Source organism: Macaca nemestrina, chromosome 11 (assembly GCF_043159975.1).
Source record: "Macaca nemestrina isolate mMacNem1 chromosome 11, mMacNem.hap1, whole genome shotgun sequence".
Taxonomy (NCBI): Eukaryota; Metazoa; Chordata; class Mammalia; order Primates; family Cercopithecidae; genus Macaca; species Macaca nemestrina.
In genome coordinates this window covers 115,068,607-115,079,020 of record NC_092135.1, presented here as the reverse complement: position 1 = coordinate 115,079,020, position 10,414 = coordinate 115,068,607, and the positions used below count along the sequence as shown (strand labels likewise).

The 10,414-nt window shown below is 44.3% G+C and overlaps 1 long non-coding RNA gene across 1 annotated transcript; it reads left to right on the top strand.

The window, feature by feature from the left end:
- Positions 1–4,714: 4,714 nt before the first annotated feature.
- On the top strand, positions 4,715–10,157 carry LOC105481188 (uncharacterized). The gene is made up of 3 exons (XR_986817.3): positions 4,715–4,847; positions 7,646–7,739; positions 10,027–10,157. It is a non-coding gene; the product is annotated as an uncharacterized lncRNA (long non-coding RNA).
- Positions 10,158–10,414: the final 257 nt, after the last annotated feature.

The following is a 10,414-nucleotide window of genomic DNA, read 5'->3' as shown; positions in this document are numbered from 1 at the left end:
TCTCTCTGCCCTGGCCTTTTATTGTATCGGTCCCACATTAGGGGTAGTGGCCCTTTCATGAAGCACAACACCCTGGCTTCTGGATGAATCACCTGAGCATTGGGAGGGCAGCAGTGGTAGAGAGTGAACTGAGAAACAGTTTGTCTCATCTCTGCTGCTTTGAAGAGGTTCCTCACGACCTGTCCCAGAGAAATTTACTGCCCAAGCTCCCAGAGGTCATGCAAGAAGAAAGAGGGAAAAAAAAAAGGCATTTAGCTCTTTAAAAAGAAAGACAATGTCTGGATGAACAGGGCCCCCGGTCTCCAAGGATAATTCATGCTGTCCTCATGCACGTTTGGCTCGCTCGTGATCTGGCTCTGGTCTCTGAAGGATGGCTCTAGACCAATGGACGCTAGAGGAAGCAGAGGCTGCAGCCTGGGAGGACCTTGGCCGGGGCTGCAGCCATGACCTCAGACCCTTCAGCTGCACCTGAGTACACATTTCTAGGGGAAATGTGCTCTCCATGGAGGAACGGCAGCTTTGGCCCATGGGGTCCCTGTGAGATCACCCCAGCTGGTCTAAATTAGTGTGTGTGACTCTCTGTCTTTTAAAGCCTAGAACACAGAATTTCTTTTTTTTTTTTTTTTTAATTCTTGATTCCATACTCTGACCTTCTGTTAAAACAACTTTTAAAATATAATTTTCTCTTCTGCTTACCTAAAATGTTTCTGTACTAAATTTGCTGAGCAGCCAACACATTTGTAAAAGCACAGAGGCAAGCTAAACTCACTTCCTAAGCCAACTTCACACCTGAGCGTAAACAAGGCATCCGGGTCTCCAAACGGAACTGCTTTCCCAACAAAGAAATCGCTTCCCTCTGTGAGGGAGAATGTGCCCAGTCTGATCTCCCACTCCTCTCTCCTTTGTCCCACTCCTTCCCCTTTTCTCCTTTCTCTTACATTTCAGCTTCCAATGAAGTCAGATCCCAAAGCCCAAATAAGGGGAGGAGATTTCGTGTCTTCTCAGCTGAATAATCCCAGTTCCCCCAAGCACACAATGTTCACACATCATGTTTGCACATAGGGTTTGCTGCCTGCTGGGCTGAACTCTCTCTCCCCACCCCTGGCCTCAAACCCTATGAGCCAAAGGCTGGAGGTAAAAGAAAAGTCTGCAGCAGAGTCAACTCACAGAGCGAGACAGACTGATTGCCAAAGGAGAGCAAACAAAAGACCTAGCCATCTTTACTTCTTTTTGGTTTTCTTTTTTCTTAATTTTTTTTTACTCTTAAAACATCTTTACTTTTAAAAGACCTTTGGGTATTTGGTTTCATCAAACTCTGGTGTAAAAAAAAGCACACACATGTATACAACTATGTAGCCTTTTGCTGATGAGCTCGTGTTTACTGTGCCATGTCTTCTAATGATTAAGGGAAAATGAGAACTTGCCCAGAGAAAATGCTCACACAGCTTTACTTCTAAGACAAATCCCTCAATATCAGTCAGTGTCCAACCAAGAAGAATGAAAATCACATATGAGTTTCCAAAACAGAAGGATTTCAGTACAGCGAGTTGGTTACCCAGGGGATGGAGGAGCTGAGAGGCCTGGCAGGGGACAGCAAGGCACAGCAGAGGGAGGTAGCAGCAGGACCCAGCTGCATGGAGAAGGAGGGGTTGGAGTCAGGTAAACCAGGGGCCAGCATCACTAGACAGAACCTGGAGCCACAGCACACCTGTCTAGTGGGGTCTGGAATCCAAGAAGAGAGGCAGCCTCCCAGGCTGGAGAAACCTCCCAGGCTGGGAAGGCAAAGGAGAAATAACATGACTTCTCTTGTCCTCTCTCCCTCCCTCCCATCTCCATCCAGTGCCTCCCACAGGCTGAATCCTACTGGAAGCCAGAGCATCCAGGAAGCTAATAAATGCAACCTGAAAATGGGCAGCCCCTGAGGCACACAGCAGAGCACAGAGCATGAGATGCTGCTGAAGACAGACAGGCTCAGGACCCATGCATGCTCCTCTCACCCTGTCTCCACTGCCAGCGTCTCTATCCCACCAAACAGAATGCAAATTCTAAAGGCATTGGAGGCTAGGACTGCAAGAAAAGACGCCATGAGGTATCTCAAGTTCAATCCAAATTCATATCCAAGTTCATATCCAAATTCCCCTTTACCTAGCCCTGATACAGGACACCTTTTCTTCTAATTACTGGGGTAAAAGGCAGTCACTCTATCCAGTTTGCATGTCCAATGCCAGGACATGGGAAAGGCAGTGAATCCAAGGCAGAGCGTGGGATGTTACTCGAGACTCTCATAGTGAACATTAAACTGAAGCTGGGCTGGAAGTGCGTTCTCACCTTGAGGCACAGAGTACTAAGTCCCACACTGCACCAAGAGCAATGGCTAACCACGAAAGAGGACACAAAATCAGAGAACAGATCATGGGAGATCTTCCTAGATAGTCCCTGAAGTTTCCTTTCAAGCTTTTTCAGCAACTAGGCCTTGCAAAACATGTATCTTTCATGCACAATCCTGATCCCACAAAACTGACATGAAGACTATAGAGACAGCAGGCTCAGAGGACTGTCCTATTCAGGAAGTCACGTGAAAGAGCTTGAATTTGCTCTTAACTAATGCACTCAGGATGGCATTCAACAAATCACAACTAAATCCTCTTTTTGGCAAAATGTTCCCATCTTAATTATAACTGTATTATTGCTTGTATGACTGAACATGTCTTCCTTTGCCCTTAAGAAATGGGAGGAGGAGCACATGAAGGAGAAGCAAAAATATAAACAGTGGGATGGAAAATTACCCCTGCAAAGTATAATGGCTAAACAATGACTAAGGGGGCTGTGATATGCATCAACACAGACCCACAAGTGTAAACAGTGTGGTGGGAAGGGAGATGACTTGGATGAACTAGACAGAGGGGGAATTTAGGTGAAAAGAGAGTTTCCTCTCCCTAGATGGGGGTTGCGGTGGGTGGGAGGGGAAGGGCACCAGTGGGAGGATGGCAGAGGGGGCCAGATCTTTTTACCTGGTTCTGGGAGGCCCTGACTGGGTAGGGTATGAATAAGGGCACTGTTCAAACAGCCCAAGTGCTTTAGGATTCACTGAATGAGGAAGAGAGCGAAGGGTCAGGCAGGATCTGGGACTGCCTTAGTTCATGACTCTGTTCCACCTCTTGCCTGTTATGTCCCCTGAAGTCAATGATTTACTCCCTTAGAACTTCAGATTCCTTATCTATAAAATGAGATAATTCACACAGCAAATATTTGTTGAACAGCTACTACGTGCCAGGCACTCTTCTTGGTACCAAGAAAAGAGCAGGGGAAAATATCATCCTTGCTATCAAGGAGTTTATATTCCGAGGAGGGGGAAGATAAAGCACAGATTAAGAAATCCATGTACACTATAATGGTGAGCAGGGCCATAAAGACAAATAGAGCAGGTAAGAGGGAGTGTGGTAACATAGAGGTGTGAGCTACTTTATACTGAGTGGTCAGGAAAGAATAACTGAAAATGTGACACCCGAACAGAGATGAGGAAAGTAAAGGAAAGTGGGTCATGAAGGTAGGCATGGGGAGGCATTCCAGACAGAGGGAACGCAAGTGCAAACACCCCCCCCCCACAACGCTTCAGAAGCATGTATTATGGGCATAATACAAAGAAGTAGCACAGTTCCTGGCACACAGTAAGCACACAATGTGAGCTACTATTTTAAATCATAAATGAAGTATCCATAAAGCATTTTGCTTCAGGCAGAGCAGCAAGAAGCATGAGATAAGCAACTTCCCTCAACTTTGTCTTCGTGTTCTTCTCCTACTCTGTGTCACATCCTCCTGCTTATGAAGACAGACAACGGGCCGGGTGCGGTGGCTCACACCTGGGATTACAAAGTGCTGGTATCCCAGCACTTTGAGAGGCTGAGGCGGGTGGATCACCTGAGGTCAGGAGTTCAAGACAAGCATGGCCAACATGGCAAAATCCTGTCTCTACTAAAAATAGAAAAATTAGCCGGGTGTGGTGGTGGGTGTGTATAATCCCAGCTACTTGAGAGGCTGAGACAGGAGAATCCTTGAACCCGGTAGGTGGAGGTTGCAGTGAGCTGAGATCGTGCCACTGCACTCCAGTCTGGGTGAGAGAGTGAGACTCTGCCTAAATAAATAAATAAATAAATAAATAAATAAATAAATACAATGCTCTTAGCTTTCAGTTATCTGCAAAATAAGAAGAGGCATAGTACACGATAACCCAAACCAACAAATAACGTAAAATGCCATCCACATTTTTAGCAGATGACTTTGTACAAAATATTTACTTGCCTAGTTATGTTTTATTTACTCTAGTATCACCAGGAGGTCAGATGGTATAGAAGTTGGCATCAGATGCCGTGCAGTCAGCTCCTGGGTATGTGATATCAGACAAGTTCCTTAGTCTCTCTCTGAGCTCCCGGGGTTGTTATGAGGATCAAATGAAATCATGACGGTGGAGCCCTCTGTGAACCATAAAACTGCATTTGATTATTGTTGCATGATGAAAGTTGAGTGAATCCTCTGCGTTCACAACCACAGTTACGGTGGGACATGGCCCACCCACATTTTGGATGACTGGGAGACACAAGCCTGAGACCAACACCAGCCCCAAGGAAGTCACAAAGCCAATCAGAGTCACAAAGGACTCTTCTGTTTTTCATACTCCCTGGGACAAGAGTTGATGGCATTTGTTTAGATTGGCATTGAAAAGGCATCATTCTGTTGTGAATCCAAGTTGCTTAGAAGAGAATTGGTAACCCTGCCAAGAATCTGACGAGAACAGACACACACTCTGGGGGAAGAAGGGGGAAAGACGTTTCTCTCCCTTTTCTTCAGAGGTACGGACTACAGCATGAAAGCCCTAGGCATGGCGTGGCTTCATGGGATTCAGCCCAGAGCTAAGACTAGTGAGGTTTCCAGTGCTGCAAATCAGATTCTTAATGTAGAGATTCACAGAGACCAATATGTGCATTTCAGGCACTAAGTTGTAGAATTGAAAGAAATGCAGAGGTCTCTACAAGTGAATCCTTCTAAGTGCTGGGCTTAAAAAGACCAAATAGCAGTTATAAAAAGTATCACTGTAGCTTCACCCTTTAAGGACAGTAACAGTTCAGCAACATTCCAGGCTATTACTGGACTTAGGGTATTGGGCCAGATAGGGCACTGCCCCTGAAATTCAATTTAGTAATAATTACTGGCAGATCAATTCAGTAATAATTAGTGGAAGAAAAGGAAGATAGAGAACGATAAAGAGGACTCATTTAAAATTCCTGAGACCCTCCCTGTTTATTTCAAAATAGAAAACATGTGATTGGGTTCAGTTGGGTCAGGTTGGATGGGGTTGGCCACCCACATATTTGTTCATTGTCAGAAATTCAAAGAGTGGCTCAATGGGTATCTGACAAAGTTGCAAGTGAACTCTCCACCCAAGCTTGATATCATGCCAGTAGGGTTGGGAGAGGACATGGTGGAGTGGAGAAGGTACATTCAAGCCTTGCAAGAATAGTGCTTTCAGGAATTCTGAAGTCTCCCCAGTGATTCTGAAGATGCATGTTCTCACGTTAAATGCCAGGTCCCATAACTCTCGGGCAAGTACCTATTCCTTCATTCCATTGATCAGACAGAAGGGGACTTATGTTTCAAAGCTCGAACTCTAATCTAACTTGAAGCAAGCACTGGTCAGCCATTCAGGAGATGAGAGGGAGTATGTGATGCCAACAAACATGCCACCACATTCTCGAAGACCAGGTACAATCGAGGCTAATTGTACTCGCCAGGCTGTGAGCAATCGGCCAGACTGTGCCTGCCATGAATATTCCATTTGCAGGAAATTAATATCATCTGAATCTTTTTCACTACCTAATCTTCCCAGTATCCTGGAACCATACCTGGGAGCTAATAGAGGTGCAAATGGCAACTTTAATTTACCTGTGAGGTTGTGGATTATTTACTTATTGAGGAGAAGATATAAGAAAGAGAAACAAGAAGATTAAGGAGAAATAAAGGAGAGAAAGAGGAAGGGGGAGAAAAAGGGATAGGGTGAAAGAGGCCAGGGAATGATGAAGAGGCTGTATGGCGTTGCCTAAAACATGTGAGCTTAGAGATCTGAACTGGGTTCAAATTCTATTTTAGCCACTAAATACTTTTTATTGATTCCCACAGTCAAGTCAGCTGGCAGCCTGGGAAGGGTTGGTACTTTCTCTACCTCTGTCATTGTCTCTTCATGTCTTTCTGGTTCTATCTCAAGTCTAAGAGGGACCCGAACATCCATACTGAGCCAGACACCAAAGAACTCAGACACTTCCTGGACCTTTGTGCTGAGAACTTTGGAATCCTGAAGACAAGGAGCTTTTGACTCTTATGTAAATGTTTAGATACGTGATATCAGAAGGTTCATTGAGAGTCTTGTGGAATACGTCATCATACTGAAAAAAGGATCAGGAGAAAATGTGTTTGCCAACCTGAGACTTGTGCCCCTGAGGTCAGTCCCTCCACTTGCCCACATTTGGTGGTCAGCTGGGGAGTCTTAGGGTATTAACAATAAATAGAGGAATGCAACCAGGTGGGGCAGCTCAAGCCTGTAATCCCAGCACTTTGGGAGGCCAAGGCAAGTGGATCACTTGAGGTCAGGGGTTCTAGACCAGTCTAGCCTACATAGTGAAACCCCATCTCTACTAAAAATACAGAAATTAGCAGGGCATGGTGGCATGCACCTGTAATTCCAGCTACTCAGGAGGCTGAGGTGGGAGAATCTCTTGAACCCAGGAGGCAAAGGTTGCAGTGAGCCGAGATCGCTCCACTGCAGTCCAACCTGGGCAACAGTGAGACTCCATCTCAAAAAGTAAAAATTTAAAAAAATGGAGGAATGCTCCCAGAAGCTTGGGAGAGAGACTTGGAATTCTGAGTTCTGTGGAAAACCCCTTATTGGCAATCAGCATTTTAAAATGTGCTTAACAAGTAAATAGAAAAAAATTATCTGAAAATGCCTCTATTATAAAAGATCTGTTTGCTTTAAGAACAGTGTCTGGAATTATCGTTTTAGGGGGAAAAGGTATAACCTCGGAAAAGGATGACTGACTTATTCAAAGTACCCTGGTCTGTGGGCCCTATCTTTGGAATTTCACGGGCTTCCTTCTGTGATGATGTCCTCCTATTAGCATTATTCAGTGGGCATCACTGAGAGCCCCATGGCATCTGGCCCAGAGGAAAGGTGCCATCCTGAGAGATGCATGGGAAAGGGCTGGACCCTTATCTAAGGCAGACATGCAGATAGTATAGAATATTTGGGAGGAATAGATTATAGAAAAAAAAGTGTGGATCAAATTAATATTGGAGTGTCTCATAGCTTAAATGTATACAAGAGTCAGTGCTAATTGTTTATAAGTAAATTGAATTAAGCTTGTTTTACATTCAAAATCATTTTGTTTTTAAATAATCCATCACCTTGGAAACTAAAAAATAAGCATGGACAAATGTCATATAATTTGAGATTCTATTCCAGTCTATGGATTTCAGAAACAAAACAAAACAAACTTGGGTTGGAATTCCTGTTTCACCACTTCTTTATCATATGACTTTGGATGGAGAATCAAACTCTTCATCCGAAAAACCAGGCTAAGAAGCCATTTTTTTACAGGTTTGTCATAAAAATGAAAACCTTCTGTCCGGGTGCATGCAACCAAGTAGGCATGCAGTAAGTGGGAGCTATAACTATTATTGCTGTGATTCAGGTAAGCAAATAGACAATTGTCTCACAAACAAATAAACCAGGTAGTTCACATATCTGTTGATATGAGCATACTCCGCTGGCTGAGTGAGCCCGCATGAAGTCAGCCCCACCTTATAACACATGGTGGAGTGGTTAAGGGCAAAGCTTCAGGGCAAATGCCCAGATTACAATGCTAGACACTCTACTTGCAGTAGAAACTGGATAAATTCCTTAATCTCACTATGCCTCAGTTTTCTTATCTTTAAAATGGGGTAATAGTAGTATTATACTTTAGTGTGAAGATTAAAAATGAGTTTGGAACAAATGCCTGACACATAGTAAAGCACCGAATGGAGGTTAACTATCTATCAGCACATGGTCTAACTTTTAGAATAGGGCTAAAAGAATGGAGCTATCTTTTTACATAAGACCAGTATAGTCTGTTTCATCTAATTTTTTTCCCTGGAGGCAAGTGAATTATGGGTATAATGGATTAAGTTAGAGAAACTACTTGTGTCTTACGATTTGTTAGGAAAACCCTGTTAATACAATGAGAAAAGCTTGATACTGATCACACTGGAGATTTGAGGCCAGATCATCCAGTGCTATAAACTAATTCCTTGATGTAATATTTAGTTTCTTAATCTGTAAAAGGAGGGTAATAACATTTACTTTTAAGAGTGTGTTAGTCTGTTTTCACACTGCTATAAATAACTAGCTGAGACCGGATACTTTATAAGGAAGGGGTTTAATTGACACAGTTCCACATGGCTGGGGAGGCCTCAGGAAACTTACAATCATGGAAGGTGAAGGGGAAGCAAGGCACATCTTACATGGTGGCAGGAGAGAAAGAGGGAGACAGAGCAAAGGGGGAAGTGTCACAGACTTTCAAACAACCAGATCTCATGAGTACTCACTCACTATCACAAGAACAGTCTGCCCCCATGATTCAATCACCTCCCACCAGGCCACTCCCCTGACACATGGGATTACAATTAGAGATGAGATTTGGGTGGGGACACAGAGTCAAACCGTATCAAAGAGCAACCCTCTTTGAAAACCCCACAAAATGATAGAAGAACTACATAAAGGTTTTGTCACTGAGTTGGTACACAATTGAATTGGTTTTATTGGGAAGACCTGGACAATTGGGAGCAGTGGAATTCTAGGAAGAAGATAGCCAGGTTGAAATGCTAATGGATGGTAAGAACACCTACTCTCTTCATTCTACACACAGGAGGTATTCTCTAGGGGAGAGAGGTTGTGGGCTAGGCATATTTTTGCACTTACTGGCAAAGTTCTGTAAAATAACCAAGTGTTTCTAGCACAACTTCCTTATAGTCCCTCCTAAATATGGTATGTATTGCTATTGATTAAAAATACACAGAGCAGGCTGCGTGTGGTTGCTTACGCCTGCAATCCCAGCACTTCAGGAGGCCGAGGCAGGCAGATCACAAGGTCAAGAAATTGAGACCTTCCTGAGCAACATGTTGAAACCCCATCTCTACTAAAAATACAAAAATTATCTGGGCGTGATGGCACACTCCTGTAGTCCCAGCTACTCCAGAAGCTGAGGCAGGAGAATCGCTTGAACCTGGGTGGTGGAGGTTGCAGTGAGCTGAGATCGCGCCACTGCACTCCAATCTGGGTGATAGAGTGAGATTCCATCACACACACACACAAAAATACACAAAGCACTCTCAACATCCTTCCCACAAGGAGAACCACTAGTGTGGTGAAGGAAGATTGAAGGAAGATCCAATTCAACAAGGAAACCTTTGGTTTCTGTAGCCTCCATTTGCCTTCTTTCTGTTCCGGTTTAGCTACCCTAATGTAGCTATTCATCACAACAAAACAGGGAGCTAGACATACTCCTCATTCCCGTCTTGAAAAGGAGGGCACCAAAGTTCAGAGCGCTTGAGAAATGAACCTGAAACCTCAAAGCTAGCAAGCAGGAGAGCTGGCATTTGAGCCTATACCTTCTGATGCCAGGTTCCTTTCTGTAACCATAGCAGCCTCAGGTGCTCCAGCCCAGCCTGGGAATACAGATGGCAGACCTGGTCCAAAAAACCAGCACAGGGGGCTATGTCAGAAAAGGTGTGGGTGTGGAATGGAGTTTTCTCTTCTGTGACTTTTTGTTCATCCCAAATTTATTCCAAGAGGAGTTGGGATAACAAAATTGGGGGCTGCCTGGTTTTGTCTGAATTCTGTAAGTTGGGGTTTTATTTAAAGCATCATTCTTTTTACAAAAGAAAAATTGAAAAGGCAGTTCTAGAGGGACTTAGCACTCTTTGTTGATGTTTTCTCAGATGCTTATAATGAGCTCATAAATGCTAATGAAGAATGCTCTGTGGCTCCCCAGCAGTGCTGAGTCAAACCAGCCACGTTAGAGGACAGAATTACACAAGGGTTTGGAACAGTCGTACCCATCCAGCACCGCGGGACTAGTTGTCTGCTCAGGAGGAGCGCTGCCTGCTTTGTCAGCCCTCGTGCTTGCCAGCTCGCACCCTTACCACAGCCATCTCTTTGACCTAGATTATTTCCCCTGGGACGATGGTTTCAAAGGCCTCTTTTCAAAGTCAGCCTATGAGTTTTCAGCTCTCCATAGGCTTGGTCAGTAGGTGTGTGCTGAGTACCCATTCATGTGCCCAGAACTTAGCTAGGAGCTGTGAGAAGTGACTCACCATGCGCTGCCTC